The sequence below is a fragment of the Wyeomyia smithii genome, chromosome 2 (genome assembly GCF_029784165.1).
Source record: "Wyeomyia smithii strain HCP4-BCI-WySm-NY-G18 chromosome 2, ASM2978416v1, whole genome shotgun sequence".
NCBI lineage: Eukaryota > Metazoa > Arthropoda > Insecta > Diptera > Culicidae > Wyeomyia > Wyeomyia smithii.
The window spans coordinates 130,566,296-130,588,281 of record NC_073695.1 but is presented as its reverse complement, the minus strand read 5'-3'; the positions used below and the strand labels follow the sequence as shown (position 1 = coordinate 130,588,281).

Genomic DNA, 21,986 nt, shown 5'->3' with positions numbered 1-21,986 from the left:
AGACCAATTGCTTATGATGAATTTTATAGCATTTTGCGTCAGAGAACACTCAACAGTAGTAATCATCATGGAACTCAGATGAACTGGGACGGTGGCTACATTCCATTTTTCCTAAGGTATCGAAGAAAGCATGGTTCAAGGGGTTGGATGTAGGTCGAGACTTAATCCCCGTGATATCCAGACTTATGTCCAATCACTACACGTTAAACACGCATCTCTTTCGTATAGGGCTTGTAGACAGAAATCACTGCGTTTGTGGCGATGGCTACCATGACATCGAGCATGTTGTTTGGTCGTGTACCGAATACTGTGGTGTTAGGTCCGAGCTTATAGATTCCCTTCGGGCCCGAGGAAAACAACCGAACGAACCCGTTAGAGACATTCTGGGAAGCGGTGATCTCCAGTACATGACACAGCTATACGGGTTTATAAAAAATGCTGGAATTAAAATTTCATTTTTTTTATCTATTTGTTAGATTACAATTCCCGTCATAAACTGAATGAAAATGATACACCATGCTGGAGACACTAAAACGAAGACTCGGCATCTTCATGTTCACGCAGACACCTCAGACCAAAACTGCTCAAATGGAACATCACTGCTTAGCCATGTACAAATAAAGAAATCCTGTAACTCAATATAGTTAAAATAAAAATTGTAACTCCTCTCACCTTAAATCCCCACTAGCTCGTGGTCGGCCGCGAGATATAAAAAGTGTGCCTCCCTCTTTTCCCTGCTAATTTAGAATTAGAAAAAATGTACTTGGCTCAGTTAAACATAAATTGTATCGTGCCGTGTCAAATAAACTATTTTTAAAACTTAAAACATATTATTCTGCGGTAATATTTTTTTTCAGTCACGACTAACTTTTGAAAAGAACTTTTGTAAAATTGGTAAATGGTAATGGATGATTAAAAATATTTCAAAAGCTACTACGGTTTTGGCTAGGGCGGCATCCATAAATTACGTAACGCACATAGGGGGGAAGGGGGTATCCTTGAGCGTCACGATTTGTTACACAGGGGAGGGGGGAAGTGAGTTCAGCGTTACGTAACAAAAAATCTCTGGAGAGACTCTCCAAAAACGAGCATTTTTATAAAGCAAATCCTTCTACAGCGTTACGTAAGTTTTATGGGGGGGGTGGTAGGTGTTGGCGTTACGTTTCGTTACGTATGGGGTGGGGTGGTGGTCACAACATTGACATTTTTGCGCTACGTAATTTATGGATGTCACCTAAGCTGTAGAATACTTTTCTATGCAATAAGGTTATTGGTGTTCCGATTAGTACACTTTGATTGGTTTTTTAATGAGAGGTATTACGATTTTCCACGAATTACACAGTGCAACCAAAATTGTCTTTTTTTCTGCCTTGGCTTCTATATTTAATTTTTTCGTGAATTTTGATGCAAAACCAAATTTTCCGAGCTTGGCCTTATTTCAACTTAAGGGGCAATAATAGCACCATTTTGAATTTTTGAGAAATCGGATATTTTCGATGTTTTTTCAACGCCTTTTTGTTTTAAAGCCAAATATCAAAATTCTAAGAGTTCGTCCACATATTAGTATCTTTTTAGCCATTTTTTTAAAACAAACAGATCTTAAATCGGATAACAACTGAGCTCAAAACGGTGATTCTACGAAACCGGTTTTGACATGGTTTTAGTATATTTCACAAAGCAAAATATTATCGAGTATGTAGAGCATTAATGGTAATGCTCCAATATCTAAAACTGGTAGTCGAATTATCTCTTATATTGAGTAAAAAAGTTTCAAAAATCGATAGGTAGGTGTCTGATCCACGTAAAATGTTAGCAACATGTCGATTTTGCCACAATTCCCCTACAATACTAAAATAGGTTTATCTCGACGTTAAATTAACTTATGTGAAATCTGTTTATTGTAAAATCAAGAGTGTGGGCGATACTCAAAGATACAATAACAGTTTATCTTCACATGATCCTCCCACTTTTGCGGGGAGGGGGGTTATCGAAGACGCGATGATTCTGTCTCATAGCTGGAGCGAGCTTTTTATATTTTGACCGGTCCTGGCCAAAAATAAGACACCCTCCCCACAAAAAGAGGAGGATTATGTGAAGACAGGCAGCTATTGTATCTTTGAATATCACTAACACTCTTGATGTTACATTGAATAGATTTCAAATAATCTATGCTAACGTCAAGATAAAACTATTTTAGTATTGTAGGGGAATCGGGGTAAAATCGACATGTTGCTGACATTTTACGTATATCAGATACCTACCAATCAATGAGACTATTTTACTCAAGATAAGAAACAACTTGACTACCGCTTTTAGATATTAGCGCATTACCATTAATGCTCATACATACTCGATATTATTGCGCTTTGTGAAATATATTAAATGCCGAAACCGGTTTCGTAGAATCACCGTTGTGAGCTCAGTTTTTGTCTGAGTTAAGATCAGTTTTTTAAAAGATGGGTAAGAAGATGCTAATATGTGGACAAATTCTTAGAATTTTGATATTTGGCTTTAAAACAAAATTGCGTCGAAAAGACATCGAAAATTTCTGATTTCTTCAAAATTCAAAATGACGCCATTGTTGCCCCTTAAGTTGAAATATGGCCAAACTCGGGGAATTTTTTTTTCGTGCGTCAAACTACATCAAAAAATCATACATATAAGCCAAGGCAAAAAAATTGTTGCACTGTGTTAGTTTTAGCTCTGAACCTGTTTTGCGTTTATTTTCAACGTGGGTATGACAAAAATTTATATTTCTTCATCATTTAAGCAACAAAGTAGCTTTTTTATGATTTTTCGAGTCATGCATTTATGGGCAGTAAAAGTCTCTTCATTCTCAGCTCGTTCGTTGAAAATTGAAATTCAAAGTTTTCAATTTCAACTGAAAATCCTTTCATGACAGTGAAAGTTTGCATGGCTGGTGCAGATATCTGCCGACTTTTGCCAACGCTAGCGCAATATTTTCAAATCACGAATAGATTTTTTTCAGATTTCAAGCAGATTTTTCGACCAGTTGCAGACATTTTTCGAAAACATTTCTCATCTCTGGTGACGCGGGCCAATTTTCAAGGTGGTGGGAAAATCTGCAACCAGACACATACATAAACAGAATATTCAGGTAGTGTGGGGTTGGTTACCCAACCGAATAAACCTTTTTATCTTTTTATCTCCACGAATTACTTCTGGGAGTATTTTTTGTGCTTGATGCACAGTTAGCTTTCACCCGATATCTGCCTTGTAGCTCTAGTATAACCTGCGAGACTCTGCAGATATCCGGCGCTTCACACATTCGCCGAAGTAAACTGTGCGCAGTAGTATCCCAACCTGTGAGTTTTTATTGGTCAAAGATACGAGAAGACGAAGCTTTTGAACCCTACGGCTAAATAAAACGAAAGTCATTTTAATCCTATACATCAACTCCGTCATCTACAAAGGAAGAGGAGAAATTCTGTTTGAATATGTCTTTTTATTGATTATTCAACTAAAGTAAATCAAATCTCAAACTAAAAATGCACTTGTACATAAACTACCTACATAAGAGTAATAATAGACAGTAGGTTTATTATTAGAACATCCGTTTTATAACTATTTGTAACACGATTTATGTTATAGGTAGACAAGATAACCTATTTTCATATATGTTTTGGTTAAGACGTCTCCGTTGACCGGTATTGAGTGAATAAGGTGTGGGCATATTACCTGCAATTGAAGAAAACAATATTGGTTATGGATTATAAATGAAATGTTTGTATAGTTAACGAATTAGCTAACAGAAAGCGACAGAGGCTGATCCCGTTGCCAAAGGCTGGGAAACCGCGTCTATATCGAAGTAAGGCGACTGAATTTGAAAATCTAATAATTCAAACAGTTACAGGGAAAAGTGGTCAGGTTTTGAGAGTTAACAGTCATTTCTTTTCAGAATTTCGAGGTTTTGTAAATACTTTTACAGTTAAATTTTTGTAACAAGAATAACCTATTGTTTGAAATTGATTAGTAACATCGATTGTCTAAATCAACGGTTCTCAACCTTTTTTTGTCCGCGTACCCCTTGACGATATTTTTCATATCGATTGTACCCCCTGGCTTGGAATGCTCTCGCATAGTGGAGAGAGTAGTGGTAACGGGTGTCAACTAAATATCTGGATTTTTTGGGGGCTCTTTTACTCCACAAAAACACTTAGAGAGAAATGAAAATATGTATATGAAAGCTCTATCTTTCCTCTTTATGTCAGTATTTTGTGTTTTGTTTATAAATGCTTAATTCGGTTCAAAATGGCGTCCAAACAAGGAGCATTCCGCAAGTGCATTGTACGGTTCGGTATGAACTGCAAAACAATTTTGACAAGAAGTGAGTAAACCATATTGAAAGCGAAAATCTTCCGGTTTCTATTGTTTATGGTTTCCTGCAAACCTCAACCATAATCCGCCAGGGAGAAAGCTGAAGACCAGCCTGCGTAGTGAACAGAAAAGGACTTTTCCCTTTTCGTCAAATCATGGTTCAAGCCTAGTGGTTTGGCTATCAATTAAAATTTATAGCAGAATGAATGTTTGAACAACATTATGATTCCATTTCTTTTAAAACATCATACAGATGAATTGGGTATGTGATTTAGCCAGAAAAAATATCATCACAGTACCTCAAAAACACAAACGTTCCTAAGCAACCACTCGACTCCATTTGTACCCCAAATACGCAACCCAACAAATCCACCCCAGTGTAGTTCAATCGAAGATTTCCCTGGGATTTTGAGTTCCTTTGGTGCAAAAATAACTGGAAATCAACGAATTGTGAACAGTTGATCGGTAAAATCAAGAGATGCATTCGAAAAGCGGACTTCAAGGCCGTACAACGCTCTTGTTGCGGCAGCCAAAGAAAACTTCGTCGGGAGGTCGGTAACGGACCTTTCTCAAATGTTCAATATGAACTATGGTTTGTTTGATTGCTACAGTCATGTTTTAGGAGCAAAATTGAACAACAAATGAAGTATTATAAAAAAAATGCTTTTTCTTTCGAGTACCCCCTGAAAGCTTTCGAGTACCCCCAGGGGTACGCGTACCCCAGGTTGAGAACCGATGGTCTAAATCATACCAAGCAACAAATCACTACCTCTCTTCACAAGCACAGTCAACACTAACGGATACAACCGATCTGTCTTTGTAAACGATTTGTTGTTGATGTTGTTGTTGTTTTATTTGAGGTCTCTTTGTGTTCCTGACAGTGCTGATAAAAGTCATTTTCCCCAGCAAAATTTTCGAAAACTACAGCCAATCATTTTCAATTTTCACTTCCAATGATCGCAGCACTCTTTCAGATACACTAGATTTTCGTCCTAGTAACGTGCTGTTATACTCAGATGAAATAGATCGCGCGCATCGTTCACGGTTACGGAATAAATTTGACGACAAATCCAACCAACTGATCTTCACTTCAAAGCGGAAAAGAAAACAGTCCACCCAACCAAAATGAACCTCACCGAAACACTTCACTGACACTTACCGATGCCTTGACAATCTTCGTTAACTGATAAACTGACTTTTTTGTCTTGCTTCTATCGCATGAAATATAATGAGGTGTTGTGTTTTGACAGTTCACTTACATGCAAAAAGCGCAAAGGGAGAACTCTGAAAGGATTGTAAAAAATAGCGTTTATGGATGCTTTTTTTCACTTTCACTCAAGAGTGTCAACAAATTTCAACCCTGGTTCCTGATATTTTTTTAGAGCTGAGTTGTAAGATTCCGCCTTTGTTTCAAGTTATTTCCAGTTTGTCTCTGGTTCGTAATATGAATGTACAAAATATTAATTTCATTTTGTGTTGGCAGCCAACGGAGCCGGACCGATAGAGCTCTCGCACACGCAGCATGAAACCTAACACGTACAGTTTCGTGTTTTGGAAGACAATCGAACTCTTCTTTTTATCGGTTGCGTATTGTACATATGCAGTAGGGTGTCCCAAAATTGCACAAGTCTGGGGCTCACCCTCCAGATGATAGAAAATGGTGTTACGAACAAACTTTTGTTCGGCGGCAGCTCTAGAAAATGATGTTTTCAACTGGCCCCGATGATTTTTTTGAAAAAATCGGTTTTTCTTATGTTAAATCCAAAAAACATGTCCAGTTATGCAATTTTCCATGAAACCTAATCCTTTTATATTTTTTACAGGTTCCTTAGGGTCCAAACTGTAAGAGAAAAATTCGTTTCGGATTGATTAATGTCAATTTATTTTCCTAAAAAAATTTATATCGTTTGGGAAAGAGATTTTTCAAGTATACTTTGACATTCAATCAATAAGAGTGGGTATTAAACCTAATGCTCTCACCAACTGAATACCATTAAAAGTTGGGAAATTTTATGGGGAAGAACATTGCCAAAGACTACATGGCTCTAAAAAAACTTGATTTGAAGTTATTCGTGATTTACTGTGAAATAAAAAGTTGAATTTTAATGTTTTCCTACAATAATCAAGGTCGAGTAAAAAAAATTAATAAATATTATCAAGTTTACTAAAGGAGAGGAAATGTATGTAATTTAACGAGGATGCGAAAAATGAACAAGGACAGAAAGTGCGACTTAAAATTTGAAAAAAAATCTTATTCAGATGGGACGCGAACCCGCAATCTCCGGTGACTTCGGTACGGTGCCGGGTCTGCAGACTGCACTTGTGGTATCTTCCAGAGGTCAATGTTAGCCTGGTATTTTTCGATAAAAATGTTAATGATGACTCGGAGAGGAGGGTGGTACAAAACTTGAAAATTGTGAGCAGGGAAAACGAAAATTCATGAGTGAAAAAATTTTCGTCTGTAAAAAACTTAGTGGACTCATAGAGAAGTCACTAAAGTTTTTTCGATAGACTGCGGCTTGATATCAAGTTTTTTTATTCAGGAAGATTCCAAGGCCTGGATAGAAAGAAATTGTTATCTTGATGCCAAATCGAAATGTTGAGGCTTAACAGTTACCCTGCAGAACGAGCCCTTTGAGTAACAGGAGATTTAGTTGAAATTATAATACTATATGATACGGCAAATGAACATTTTAGTATTGGAAAACATCAAAATGTAACTTATTATTCCACAGTAAATCACGAATAACTCAAAATCAAGCTATTTTAGAGCCATATAGTCTTTGGCAATGTTCTTCCCCGTAAAAGTTTCCAACTTTTAATGGTATTCAGTTGGTGAGAGCATTAGGTTTATTACCCACTTTTATTGATTGAATGTCAAAGTATACTTAAAAATCTCTTTTTCAAACGATAGATTTTTTTTTAGGAAAATAAATTGACGATAATCAATCCGAAACGAATTTTTCCCTTACAGTTTGAACCCTAAGAAACCTGTAAAAAACATAAAAGGATTAGGTGTTATGGAAAATTGAATAACTGGACATGTTTTTTGGATTTAACATAAGAAAAACCGATTTTTTCAAAAAAATCATCGGGGCCAGTTGAAAACATCATTTTCTAGAGCTGCCGTCGAACAAAAGTTTGTTCGTAACACCATTTTCTATCATCTGGAGGGTGAGCCCCAGACTTGTGCAATATTGGGACACCCTAATATGCAGTTATTCTGTACGTGGCTGATGAAGTTTGTGTTTCGTTCAGTTTTGGACAACTGCTTTTCGATTTTTCGCTATCTAATTTACATTTTATCAGAGTGTCAAAATTATTATTTCGTAGTTTTTACATGCGCAAAGTGAAGTGTACCAGCCAAAGTATTCGAGCGTTGTGAAGTACCGTGGAATCACTTGTTTGCTGCTGCCAACGAATAAAATTTATTCTGTGGATTCTACTGCTGAGTTCTGCAAGTTACCATCGTTTTGTTTTGGTAGTGAGGCACTTCTTTCGTTAAGTATAACCACTGCTTGCCGCTACGATTGAACAAAACAGAATGGAGAAGAAACAGTGTGGGGAATGTAAACAAGCCGTCAACGATATTGAACCGATCCGATGTGGCTTCTGCGAGAACTGTTACCACATAAACCAACAATGCTGTGGCTTTAACAGTAGAGGATGTAAGGATCTTTTCGCACTCGGCAAAATCATGTTTATTTGCCCGATATGCAGAGAGTTGCTGAACGGCCGTTCTATTCGTTCTTACATAGCAGATTTACAGCTGCCACTATCAGAGCAACCCACACAGTCGTCACAACTCACTGAGCTGCCCGCTCAGGTTCAAAAACTATTCGAGGTTGTTGACGGTTTAAGCAAAAAATCGACAACTTTTCTCGTATAGCAGTGAATGATAACCCTGCTCTAGGCACCCCATCTACCTCGTTCACCACACCTGTGTGGCCCAATAAAAATTTGAAGCGTCGCCGAACAGAGCGGGTTCCAATTTTGATTCGAGGTTGTTGACGGTTTAAGCAAAAAATCGACAACTTTTCTCGTATAGCAGTGAATGATAACCCTGCTCTAGGCACCCCATCTACCTCGTTTACCACACCTGTGTGGCCCAATAAAAATTTGAAGCGTCGCCGAACAGAGCGGGTTCCAATTTTGATTCAACCTGATCGTGGTGAAAACAACATCGATTTAAGCGATCTCTCAGTGCCATCCATCGCTTCTACTGCAGCACAAAAACGCCTCTGGTTATATCTGTCTGGTTTAAACCCACAACTTACAGATAACGACATACAAAAAATCATCTCTCGCTGTTTGAATACAACTTAGCCTGCTGTTGTTGTTAGGCTCGTTCGGAAGGGAACGGATACGACCAGCTATTCATATGTGTCCTATAAAATTGGTTTGAATCCGGACCTGAAAAACGTCGCCCTAAACCCTGCTTCGTGGCCTACTGGATTGCTGTTTCGTGAATTTGTTGACATGCCAAAAAACTAACTTGTGACGCCGAGTACGCTGCAACTCACATGCAACTGCCTGCTACTGATTTTTTGCTATCTACTGTGGACGGCGGGAACCTTCGGGTTTTCACCAGAGGCGAGTATTTTGATGTTTTTCCCGGCAACCCGTACTCTGTAGTAATGCATTTCAGCACACCGGTCAGCATTCGAATGCTGTATGGCTATTCTACCAGAATGTCCGCGGTCTACGTACTAAAATCGATGAGTTTTATCTGGCAACCAACGACTGTAATTTCGACGTGATCGTGTTGACTGAAACTGGACTGGATGACCGCATCAACTCGCAGCAACTGTTCGGCGACTCGTTTAATGTTTTCCGGTGTGACAGAAGCGTTCATAACAGTAGCAAACGATCTATTGGTGGTGTTTTGATCGCCGTTAATAAACGGTACCCGAGCGCATTGTTTAATACTTCACACGGCAACCATCTGGAGCAAATATGCGTGAGTACCACTATTTGTGGTTTGAAAATATTCCTCTGTGCTGTATATATCCCTCCTGACAAAAGCAACGATCCAGCTATAATTGACGCCCATATTGCCTCGGTCACTGAGCTGTGCAGTAAGAGATCGGCTAATGATACCATTCTCGTTTGTGGTGATTTTAATCAACCTCGCATCGTTTGGTCACAGGACAAAGCAATTCATACCAGTTCGTCTCAATTTTCTGCTGCTAGTGCTGCACTGATCGATGGCATGGACTTTTTAAACCTAACCCAAGTGAACCAGCAGTTGAATAACCTCGACCGCATGCTCGATCTTATCTTTTGTCCTATCGAGCAAACATGTGTGGTCGATACTTGTGTTGTCCCACTTGTTCCCGTTGATCTGCATCATCCCCCGCTTGTTATATCATTGCCATCTGATTCAAGAATGACGACAGCGGTTCCGGCAGCGGACAGTATGAGAACTTTGAATTACCGTAAAATTAATTTCGCGGCTCTTACTGAGTTTTTACAAAGTTTCGACTGGATGACTCTGTACGAAATCAATGACGTTGACGATCTAGCCAACTCGTTCAGTGAAACTTCATGCCAATGGTTGAGACAAAATTTGCCACTAGTGAATAAGCCTACTTCCCCTCCATGGGCTACTCCGCGACTACATGCACTAAAGCGTGTACGTAATGCTTGGCAGCGTAAATATCGAAAAACTAAAACAGTTGAGACTAAATGTAATTATAAACGATCCAGCACCGATTTTCGTCGAATGAACGCCTGTTTGTACAAAAGCTACGTAATGCGGGTACAAACAGACCTCCGCCGAAACCCTAAACAGTTTTGGAATTTTGTAAATTCGAAGCGAAAATGTTCACTAATCCCTTCTAATGTACACCTCGATGGCACTGAAGCAGAATGTTCCCCGGAGTCGTGTGAGTTGTTCGCTAAATTTTTCGCTTCTGTTTTCGCCGACAGCACTGCTTCCGAGTTGGATGCTGAAATTGCTTCTGAGGATGTACCGCTTGACCTAGTTGACCTAAGCACATTCGAAATCACAGCCGATATGATAGTGACTGCTGCGAAACGACTTGAAACTTCGTTTTCTGTGGGGCCGGATGGTATCCCTGCAGTGGTTTATACCCGCTGTGTGGCCGTTTTAGCTGAACCTTTATGTCGCATATTTAATCGATCATTCGAACAAGGAAGATTCCCGATGATTTGGAAGCAGTCTTACATGTTTCCTGTGTTTAAAAGTGGGGATCGACGAAACATAAGAAATTACCGGGGCATTACCAGTCTTTCCGCTTCGTCCAAACTGTTTGAAATTGTAGTAAGCTCAAGAATCCTCTCGTGTACGAAAAACTACATTTCCTGCGTTCAACACGGATTTATGCCTGGACGTCCTGTCGCCACAAACCTTTTGGATTTTACTTCGACTTGTATATCGCATATGGAGCAAAAGGCACAGGTTGACGTGATCTATACGGATTTAAAAGCAGCTTTTGATCGGATTGATCACCGAATACTTTTACGGAAGCTCTCTCGACTTGGTGTGTCGCAACAATTCATTGACTGGCTACGATCCTACTTATGAGGTCGAATACTACGAGTAAAGCTAAGTTCCTGTTTATCCTCAGAATTTACTAACACTTCTGGAGTACCACAAGGCAGTAATATGGGGCCGCTTCTTTTTCTTCTTTATTTTAACGATGTGGCATTGCTATTAGGAGCTGGGTGCAAGCTGGTTTACGCCGTTGACTTAAAATTGTATTTGGCTGTCCGTAGATGATTGTCGTGAATTACAGAGACTGCTGGATGTTTTTATTTATTTATTTATTTGTTTATTTATTTGATGTTTTCATCTGGCTAAATATGCCTCAATGAACTTTTCGTGATGAGGGAAAGCCCTTTTGAGTCACAGTATGTTACTCAAAAAGGCATAAAAACCTCATATCTTTTCTTACTCTTCAAAATCATTTACAAAGTATAATTAAGAACGAATACAAAAAAAAACGAACAAGTTACATGTTGATTGGTCAGTCAGTATAAACCTATCACTAATATTATAGTTGATTCCGTAAAATTCTCGTCATTGAAGTAATCGCCCTCTATTCAGAAGTTTACGTTGAAATGCCGCATTAGAGAAGTTGAAATCGTAGAGGTGGTAGACCTCATTAAAGCTGGTAGCCATAAAACGGATCGGCTCATGGCGACCGTATTCCGTACGCCGGGCATCGAGAGAGAGAAAATCCCACTGCCGTAAAGTCCTTTCAGGTGCGTAAAAATTAAGTTGTGTCAGAATTTGCTCAGAATCAGCGTCTCCTTTCAGTATTTTTCCGACAAAACGGCCTGAGCAACGAATCTCCTGTGTTCTAGTGTGTTTAGACCCAACAGGTTACACCGGTGTTCATATGGTGGCAAGTTCACTGTATCTCGCCATGGCAAACGTCGAAGAGCGTATTTTACGAATTTCTTCTGCACTGATTCAAATCTGTTTTTCCAAGTGTGCTTATATGGGCACCACACAACTGCATTGGACTCTAAAATCGAGCGCACTAAAGCACAGTACAGCGACCGCATACAGTGAGGATCGCAAAATTCGTTACATATTTTAAACATAAATCCGAGCTGTCTGTTGGCTTCAGTAATTATTTTGTCGTTGTGAAGGTGAAATGAGAGTCCAGAATCGAGTATTACTCCCAAATCTCGAATGTGGTTAACTCGTACAAGAGGTTGGTTGGAAATGCTGTAGTTGTAAGTTATTGGGTTCAGATGTCGATGGAACGTTATTGCATTGTATTTATTGATGCTAATCGTTAGAAGATTTCTAGAGCACCATTCTTCGAAAATGTTGACCCATTGTTGGAGCACATGACAATCATCGATGCGTTTCAAAGTTTTGCATAATTTTACATCATCCGCATTAAACAGTCGACATCCCGGTGGCAGTAAAATCGACAGTTCATTGATAAATATTGAGAACAGAAGTGAACCGAGGTTGCTTCCTTGTGGTACGCCTGATTATTATTAATTGGTGTCGCAGAAATTGGCTCATAGTTAGTATTGCAAAATGCCAGGTCATGACATTCCATCGCACTGCGAAACCTATTCAGTTCGATTATATGATTGATGGACACGTACTCAAAAGAGTTGATCACGTGAATGACCTCGGTGTCTTACTTGACGCTAAGCTGAATTTTATCTTGAACCGCTCATCTATTATTTCCAAGGCAACTCGACAGCTCGGTTTTATTAGGAAAATAGGACGTGAATTTAAGGATCCGTACTGTTTAAAGGCTTTATACTGCTCACTTGTTAGACCATTATTGGAAAATGCGTGTTTGATTTGGTCTCCTTATCAACTTGCTTGGACTTTAAGGATCGAACGAGTACAAAAAAGATTTATCCGGTTGGCTTTGAGAAATCTTCCCTGGCGTGATCCTGCTAATCTCCCTTCGTATTCCGAGAGGTGTCGCCTTATTAATCTTGATACGCTTGAGCGACGCAGGAAAATTCAACAAGCCGTGTTTGTGGCCAAGGTTTTAAATGGCGAAGTCGACTCCCCGAGAATCCTCTCTTTGCTGAACTTTCGTGCACCGCAACGGTCACTTCGATCTGCTGGTTTACTTCAACCCAATGTACATCGCACTTTGTTCGGATATAATGAACCTGTCACTGCATGTGTTCGAGCTTTCGCTCCAGTAGAGGAGATCTTCGAGTTCGGCGAACCGTCACATAAATTTCTTCAGAAAGTGTACATGTCGAATATTTTATAATTGACCATATTGTTTAATAATAGGATTAATGTTTTATGTAATGACTAAGTTGGACCCAATGTATTATTGATTTAATTCTATGTTAGGTATGAACTGTTTGTCGTTTTGTTATTGACTCATTGTAACGTAAAATTTTATGTATATTTATTAAAAGATGATGGGGTTTTTATGCCTATATGAGGACGCCAATAAGGTCAGATGGAAATAGAATAATAAATAAATAAATAAATAAATAAATGAAGGCAGATAGCAGGCAAGCAACAGTATAACATCACGGTATTGTATGTTACTGTGCAAAGGATTTTGTGAATGTACGCTTTTCTAGAGCACATTATGTAATTACCTTTGAACGAATTTGATCACTAATGTCTTGATCGAACGACGAAGGTTGCACCAAACTTGTGATTTAATAATTGGCATATCATTCCGATAGTAAACCAGTAAAATGTTGAGTTGAGAATCACTATTTTCAGTTCAGTCTAGCAGCTTTCAACTTGTAACGAGCTCGCTTTCGGTAGCTGCAACAGTTGTTTCAAACCCATTTTAAAGAGCTTCTTTTACTACTACCAGTCTACCACTGAACAGAATTTAAATACCAATGCACAGTGGTCCAATAAGGCAAAAAGTGGAACTTAATTCCATAGCGCCTTTCACCTTCATCCTAGCTTAAAAGTGTCTTCTGAACAATTGTTTGTATGAATGACCCGCATGATCGCAAATTATCAAACAATATGAAAAGTTTACTATACTAAAAATAAAGAAATTAACTTTTTTGTGTTAAGAGATAGAAGAATAGTTTATTCAGTAAAGTTGTAGAAGGTTCAAAAATATGAAACTTTGTCGAATAAATAAAAAACCTATCTTTTTTTTCGGTACAAAGTTAAAAAGTATATTACATGAAACTTACTTAAAAGTTAGTTTTTTGTACTTAACTTTTGTTAGTTGCATTTTACACAAAAGTGTTGTTCAGAGGAATTGTTAGGGTACACAAAACACACATTTTTGCCAAAGGTCATATATCTTCAGAACTTTTCCTTACAAAGTTATATCATTTCCCCAGCAAAATTCTTCGAAAATTACAGCCAATCATTTTCAATTTTCACTTCCAATGATCGCAGCACTCTTTCAGATACACTAGATTTTCGTCCTAGTAACGTGCTGTTATAGAATAGATGAAAAAAAAAACGTGCTGTTATACTCAGATGAAATAGATCGCGCTCATCGTTCACGGTTACGGAATAAAATTCGACGACAAATCCAACCAAATGATCTTCACTTCAAAGCAAAAAAGAAAAACAAACAGTCCACTTAACCAAAATGAACTGCACCGAAACACTTTTTCACTGAGACTGACCGATGCCTTGACAATCTTCGTTAACTGATAAACTGATTTTGTTGTCTTGCTTTCATCGCATGAAATATAATGAGGTGTTTTGACAGTTCACTTCCATGCAAAAAGCGGGAAGGAAAAACTCTGAAAGGATTGTAAAAAAATAACGTTTATGGATGCTTTTTTTCACTTTCACTCAAGAGTGTCAAAAAATACAACCCTGATGTCAATACTTCTCCTGAAGTTAAGCTGAAGTACTATAAACTCTAGTACTACGAGTTGATAACAGCATACAAAAATTAAAATTAGTGCGCGAATCTGGGAAATTAACAAATACTGCACTGCCGGTGATCGCGTAACTGTAACATTCGACATTTTATTGGTTTTGTGTTTTTTATGGGGAAATGCATGAAATAGTATGCACTTTACCCATTACCATTATAGTGTTTATGGTGACAATAATAAACTAAGCCTAATTAGGCGAGATCTCACACTCGAAATACGAACCATGTTGTTCGATTCACGTTGTTTTTTTAACCATGACGTTGTTTAGGATTTACTGTCTTATGTTGACTAACTTTTTTTCCGCACCTTCATGTATATCTCATTGAATAATGTTGACATCGATTTTCTGGCAGCTGTTTTCGATGAAAATAATCTCAACTAAGTAAAAAAACAAATACCTTGAAAAAGCTGTGTGATAAACCACGATCCAACCCGCGACAGGAAATGCAGCCGCAAGGATAAAGAAATTCGAAAACATTGTAAGTATTTTACGATTATCTAAAACTCTCAAGTTAGTAAAATGTAGATGTTGTAATTTCAGCCAACAAAGTAAAGGGACATCTCTGGCGAGTGCAATTTCCACTGCACTGCACAGTGGGGAATCGCTGGCCATCAGCAAAAAAAAAAATTTTTCGTTAGCTGTTTCATAATGTTTTTCCTTTATTGCTATAACATTCAAGTGTCTTAATCCAAAATTTGGGCGCAATATCATTAAATCTGAATTTTTTATGACTTTTCAAAGCTTGGCGAACGGACGTTTTGCCTTTCTTCTAGAAAAGTATAGCAATCACTTGCAAAACCGAAAGTATAAAAGTGCTCCAAAGGGCCGAATGGCATATATCACTCGACTCAGCTCGACGAGCTGAGCATTTTCTGTATGTGTGTGTGTGTGTGTATGTGCAGATTTTTACTCTCACTCACTTTTCTCAAAGATGGCTGGCCTGATTTTCATGAAATTAATTGCAAATGAAAGGTCTTGTTGTCCCATAAGACCCTATTAAATTTTATTGTAATCGGATTTTTAGTTTAGAGGTTATGTATCAAAATGTAAAAATCACGGCACATCATTATCTCGAAAACTACACAACCGATTTGAACAAAATTGATTTCAAATGAACGGGCTACCTTAAAAACCCTTAACTTTTGAATTTTATGAAGATTGAACTTGTGGTTCAAAAGTTATGAAAAGAAACGTGTTCTGAAGTCTGTTTAATCTCACTCATGTTTCTCAGAGATGGCTGGACCGATTTTCATAAAATCAGTGTCGAATGGAAGGTCTAGTTGCCTCATAAGACCCTATTGATTTGTTTTGCAGCTTACTTTGCCTGTTATGTATAAAAATGTGAAATCCAGCTAAGAAAAGGAACATATTCCGAAGACTACTTGGACTCACTCACTTTTCTCAAAGATGGCTGACCCGATTTCCACAAAATTAGTGTCAACTGAAATGTCTAGCTGCCTCATAGCACCCTATTGAATTTTACTTGTAAGCGGACCGTAACTTCGTCTGTAATGTATCGAAATGTGAAAATCACGAAACTTCATTATCTCAGAAACTACACAACCGATTTGAACAATATTGATATAAAATGAACGAGCTAGTTAAGGGTTAACTGATGACTTATGATTGAACACGTGGTTTAAAAGTTTGGCTGCCCTATACGTTCCCATTTCATTTGATTATAATCGAACTTAAGCAACCGTTATGTATTGTTAATTGTTAATAAAACAACTAAAGTCTATTATCTCAAAGATTACATGACTTATTTGAACATAACTAGTGTCATACGAACGAGTCATCTCTCGAACTTACAAATAACAAACTTCATAACAATTTGGTATGTGGCTCAAAAGTTATGGAAATGGAAAAAATTTCAAAGACTATCTAAAACTATACCTGCTTATACCGATATATGTGGCCTCAACATAATTTAAATGTGGTATCGTACTATTTGAACGTTCCAAATTTATTGATTCCTTGCGATGTGTTAAAAGTCTGCAAATGCACGACGAATCGGTCATAGGATAAGTTCAAAGTCAAATAACAAATCGTTTGAAATGATTGGGTTTATCGAAATGACGATATCTTCGACTTTCACAATATTCTCGACATCGCCTTAATTCTTGATATATACATATTGCGTGGTATTCGGTCATTTTTAACAGACTTTCTGGCATCAATCTGACAGCGGAAATACCCATATTGGGAGGTATTGAGTTATTTTGGTTGTTTTCCATAAACTAAAAGTGGTCGTCTTTAAATTCAAAATGGTGTCCAGGGTCAATGTTTGGTTTCTATGCATCATCTCGATTACAGAAATATTCATATTGAGTATTATTCGGTCATTTTCGACTGTTTCCTAAAAGTTGCCATTTTGCAATTCAAAATGGTGCCTGAGGTCAATTGTTAGCTCATTGCATCATTCTAGTTCCAGATATACTCATATTGGATGGTATTTGGTTATTTTAGGCTGTTTTTCACAAACCGGAAGTCGCCATCTTGGATTTCAAAATGGTATTTAAGATAATTTCTAGCCTCGGAGCGTCATTCTGGTTGAAGAAACACCCATATTGGGTGTTATTCGATCATTTTCGGCTGTTTCCCAGGAACCGGAAGTCGCCAACCTAGAATCCAATACGAACGAGTCATCTCTCGAACTTACAAATAACAAACTTCATAACAATTTGGTATGTGGCTCAAAAGTTATGGAAATGGAAGAAATTCAAAGACTATTTAAAACTATACCTGCTTATACCGATATATGTGGCCTCAACATAATTTAAATGTGGTATCGTACTATTTGAACGTTCCAAATTTATTGATTCCTTGCGATGTGTTAAAAGTCTGCAAATGCACGACGAATCGGTCATAGGATAAGATCAAAGTCAAATAACAAATCGTTTGAAATGATTGGGTTTATCGAAATGACGATATCTTCGACTTTCACAATATTCTCGACATCGCCTTAATTCTTGATATATACATATTGCGTGGTATTCGGTCATTTTTAACAGACTTTCTGGCATCAATCTGACAGCGGAAATACCCATATTGGGAGGTATTGAGTTATTCTGGTTGTTTTCCATAAACTAAAAGTGGTCGTCTTTAAATTCAAAATGGTGTCCAGGGTCAATGTTTGGTTTCTATGCATCATCTCGATTACAGAAATATTCATATTGAGTATTATTCGGTCATTTTCGACTGTTTCCTAAAAGTTGCCATTTAGCAATTCAAAATGGTGCCTGAGGTCAATTGTTAGCTCATTGCATCATTCTAGTTCCAGATATACTCATATTGGATGGTATTTGGTTATTTTAGGCTGTTTTTCACAAACCGGAAGTCGCCATCTTGGATTTCAAAATGGTATTTAAGATAATTTCTAGTCTCGGAGCGTCATTCTGGTTGAAGAAACACCCATATTGGGTGTTATTCGATCATTTTCGGCTGTTTTCCAGGAACCGGAAGTCGCCAACCTAGAATCCAATACGAACGAGTCATCTCTCGAACTTACAAATAACAAACTTCATAACAATTTGGTATGTGGCTCAAAAGTTATGGAAATGGAAGAAATTCAAAGACTATTTAAAACTATACCTGCTTATACCGATATATGTGGCCTCAACATAATTTAAATGTGGTATCGTACTATTTGAACTTTCCAAATTTATTGATTCCTTGCGATGTGTTAAAAGTCTGCAAATGCACGACGAATCGGTCATAGGATAAGATCAAAGTCAAATAACAAATCGTTTGAAATGATTGGGTTTATCGAAATGACGATATCTTCGACTTTCACAATATTCTCGACATCGCCTTAATTCTTGATATATACATATTGCGTGGTATTCGGTCATTTTTAACAGACTTTCTGGCATCAATCTGATAGCGGAAATACCCATATTGGGAGGTATTGAGTTATTTTGGTTGTTTTCCATAAACTAAAAGTGGTCGTCTTTAAATTCAAAATGGTGTCCAGGGTCAATGTTTGGTTTCTATGCATCATCTCGATTACAGAAATATTCATATTGAGTATTATTCGGTCATTTTCGACTGTTTCCTAAAAGTTGCCATTTAGCAATTCAAAATGGTGCCTGAGGTCAATTGTTAGCTCATTGCATCATTCTAGTTCCAGATATACTCATATTGGATGGTATTTGGTTATTTTAGGCTGTTTTTCACAAACCGGAAGTCGCCATCTTGGATTTCAAAATGGTATTTAAGATAATTTCTAGCCTCGGAGCGTCATTCTGGTTGAAGAAACACCCATATTGGGTGTTATTCGATCATTTTCGGCTGTTTCGCAGGAACCGGAAGTCGCCAACCTAGAATCCAAAATGGGATGTGTGGTCGATTTCAGCTGCTGTGTATCATTCTAGATCCGGAGATACTCATGTCAGACGGAAATCGGCCATTTTTGGCTGTTTTCCAGAAACCAGAAGTTGCCATCCTACAATTCATAGTGGTGTTCTTGCAACATTCTGGCTCCGGAGATACTCATATTGGGTGGTATTTGGTCACTTTGGGCTGTTTTTCAGAAATCGAAAGCCGTCATTTTGAACTTTGAAATTGCCTGTGAAATCAATATCTGTCATCTGGGCGTAATTCTGGTTCCGAAAATATTCATATTGAATGGTATTTGGTCATTTCCGGCTGTTTGCCAGACACCGAAAGTCACCATCTTAAAATTCAAGATTGTGTGTGTGATCAATTTTTAGCTTCTGTGCATTTTTCTGGTTCCGGAGATACTCATATTTAATGGGAATCAGAAAAAATGTTGCCTAAGGTCGATTATGGAACATATTTTTTACCAGTAAAACATTCACCTGCCAAATTCAGTTCCATTTAGTTGGTTAGCTCTCGAGATGTGCAGAAATTTGTGTTCCATTTGTATGGCATCCCTCCCTTCCAAAAGAAGGAGGGATGTCAAAACATTATGGACATATTTTTTACCGCTTAAAACATCTACATGCCAAATTCGGTTTCATTTGCTTGGTTTGTTCTCGAGTTGTGCAGAAATTTATGTTTCATTTGTATGGGAACCCTCCCTTCCAGAAAAGAGAGAGGTCCCAAACTATCATGGGAACCTTTATCGGCACCAAAAATCCCTACATACAAATTTTCACGCCGATCGGTTCGGTAATTTTTGAGCCTATATGGATAAAACAGACAGACAGACCGGATAGCATTTTTATATGTATAGATTACAACATCAATATTTTTTTAAAGTGAATATACAATCATTGGATTGAAGCGTTCATGTAAATCTACTTTCACAAATAAAAGTTTGAATGAGAAAGGCTGGGCCTGACCGCTAGGTGGATTAATTTAGGTTTTTTGACATTTTTTTGAAAAAAAAGTGCATTACTTTGAAACGCTCTGTAGCTTCAATGATAGCCTGGATTTTTTTGACGTCAAAGGAAAAGTTGTTGTAAATATTGTGCAAAACAAACCCTTTCCATTAGATATTGTAAAATTTGGTCATAGTAGGCCTGACACTAAAAAAAATTTAAAAAAACGTGATTTTTTGTAGAAAAGTAGCTTAAAAGTTTAGTTGCCGCAGTTTGCCACGGTTGTGACTACATTCAAAATTTAGGTAAAAACGTAAGCTTTCAAATGCATACTGTCCGCTGCTGCGCAAAACTGCGCAAATTGTCACTTTAGTAAAGAAAGTGATAGCAGATTTTTTTAGTTTTAATTTTTAAAGTTGAAATTTCATCCAGGATTAACTTAATCATAACTATGATACCCTGTTAATGAAGATTTATGTTATTGTAATCCGTAAGGATAAAATATAAATTTGGGTAAAAATCACAAAATTTATCAATGAAAAGTTATAAAATAAGTGTAAAATAAGAAAACAGTAAACAAATTTTTATGAAATTTTAATTATGTCAAATTTTATCACTTTCTGCAAATTTGAAACAATATTAGAAATATTCAGCCATTTTCAATTTATGATCATGAAATTCGCTAAACTGATTGAAGTGTCAAATACTAGCAACAAATTCATACCATCAAACTCCGGCTAACAATAGCCCGTTTGAAGATTGCTTGTGCTTCGCACTCGTTTGCATACGAAAGTAAAGCACACATTGCTTTATGAGAAACAAAAAACAAAGAACAGTCGTCGCCCTCCGCATCTTTTCGTATTCATTTAGAACGTTGTGTCATTCCAGTGTCTTGGTTTTCAAATTCATGAATTCGTTGAATTTTATTATGGAGCCTTCAACTTCAGCGGCATCACCTAATTTAATGTCTAGTAAGTTGTCAATTCATGGTGTTATACATGTATTTAAATGTCCTCTTTCAACCATAGAAACCGGATTAGGAAGATAACATATATATGAAACAATGAAACATCGAAAATTACTAGAAGAAATGAAAATTGCAGCGAAACACATTTTTCCTGCTGATAAGTATAATGAACGATGGCAATTTCGGTCACGGGTTTCTTTAAAACACGTTTTATTATGTCAAAGCCGACGTTTCAAGGATATATTTCCTCGTCCTCAGGGCAAAAACAAAACAAACAAGTTCTCGTCAAAATATGGTGCATTGGTGTAAAATTGCTTTAGGTTAACTGAACTACAACAGTATCTTCCAACACACATCACACACGTTAAACGAATCGTGTGTGATGTGTGTTGTAAGATACTGTTGTAGTGCAGTTAACCTAAAGCAATTTCACACAAATGCACCATATTTTGACGAGAACTTGTTTGTTTTGTTTTTGCCCTGAGGACGAGGAAATATATCCTTGAAACGTCGGCTTTGACATAATAAAACGTGTTTTAAAGAAACCCGTGACCGAAATTGCCATCATTGAACCCATTAACTATTTATTGGTCAAACACCGCTTAACAAGTATAATGAACTTTCTGGAAAACAACTCAACACGAGATTTAAGCGATCACAGCAGAAGATGATGATGCTGATGATGATTTTTTCACTTTGTAATTAGTTTGTATTACTTATGTTGTTTTTGTTTATTAAAAAAAATATATATATTAAGGCAAAATTTGTTTAGTTCGAGGGGTCGTCTATAAATTGCGTATTTTTTTTAATGGAGAGGACGCCCGGTGGCACTACTTGTGGTCAAAGATCATATAATTCTATAAAAAAAAGTGCCAAAAAATATTAAAAATTGAATTTCGTGCTTTATGGACGGCCCCAAATAAAAATTGATGCCAAATTCAGCGCCCCAAAATTATGTAAATACTAAGTTTTTGTCGCATTTATCGACACTTTTTAGCTTGGTCAGCCTTTGTATGGAGTCGCCCCACTGTGCACTGTGGTACAG

The 21,986-nt window shown here is 37.4% G+C and overlaps 1 protein-coding gene across 3 annotated transcripts in view; it reads right to left on the bottom strand.

Annotated features, from left to right (window-relative positions):
- Positions 1–3,446: 3,446 nt before the first annotated feature.
- Positions 3,447–21,986, bottom strand: part of LOC129722623 (calcium/calmodulin-dependent protein kinase type 1) — a 91,957-nt gene continuing 73,417 nt past the window's right edge. For all 3 annotated transcript variants that reach the window (XM_055676221.1, XM_055676220.1, XM_055676222.1), the window contains one exon: positions 3,447–3,699. The gene's annotated coding sequence lies outside the window, so the exon portion shown is untranslated. The remainder of the gene's footprint in view (positions 3,700–21,986) is intronic.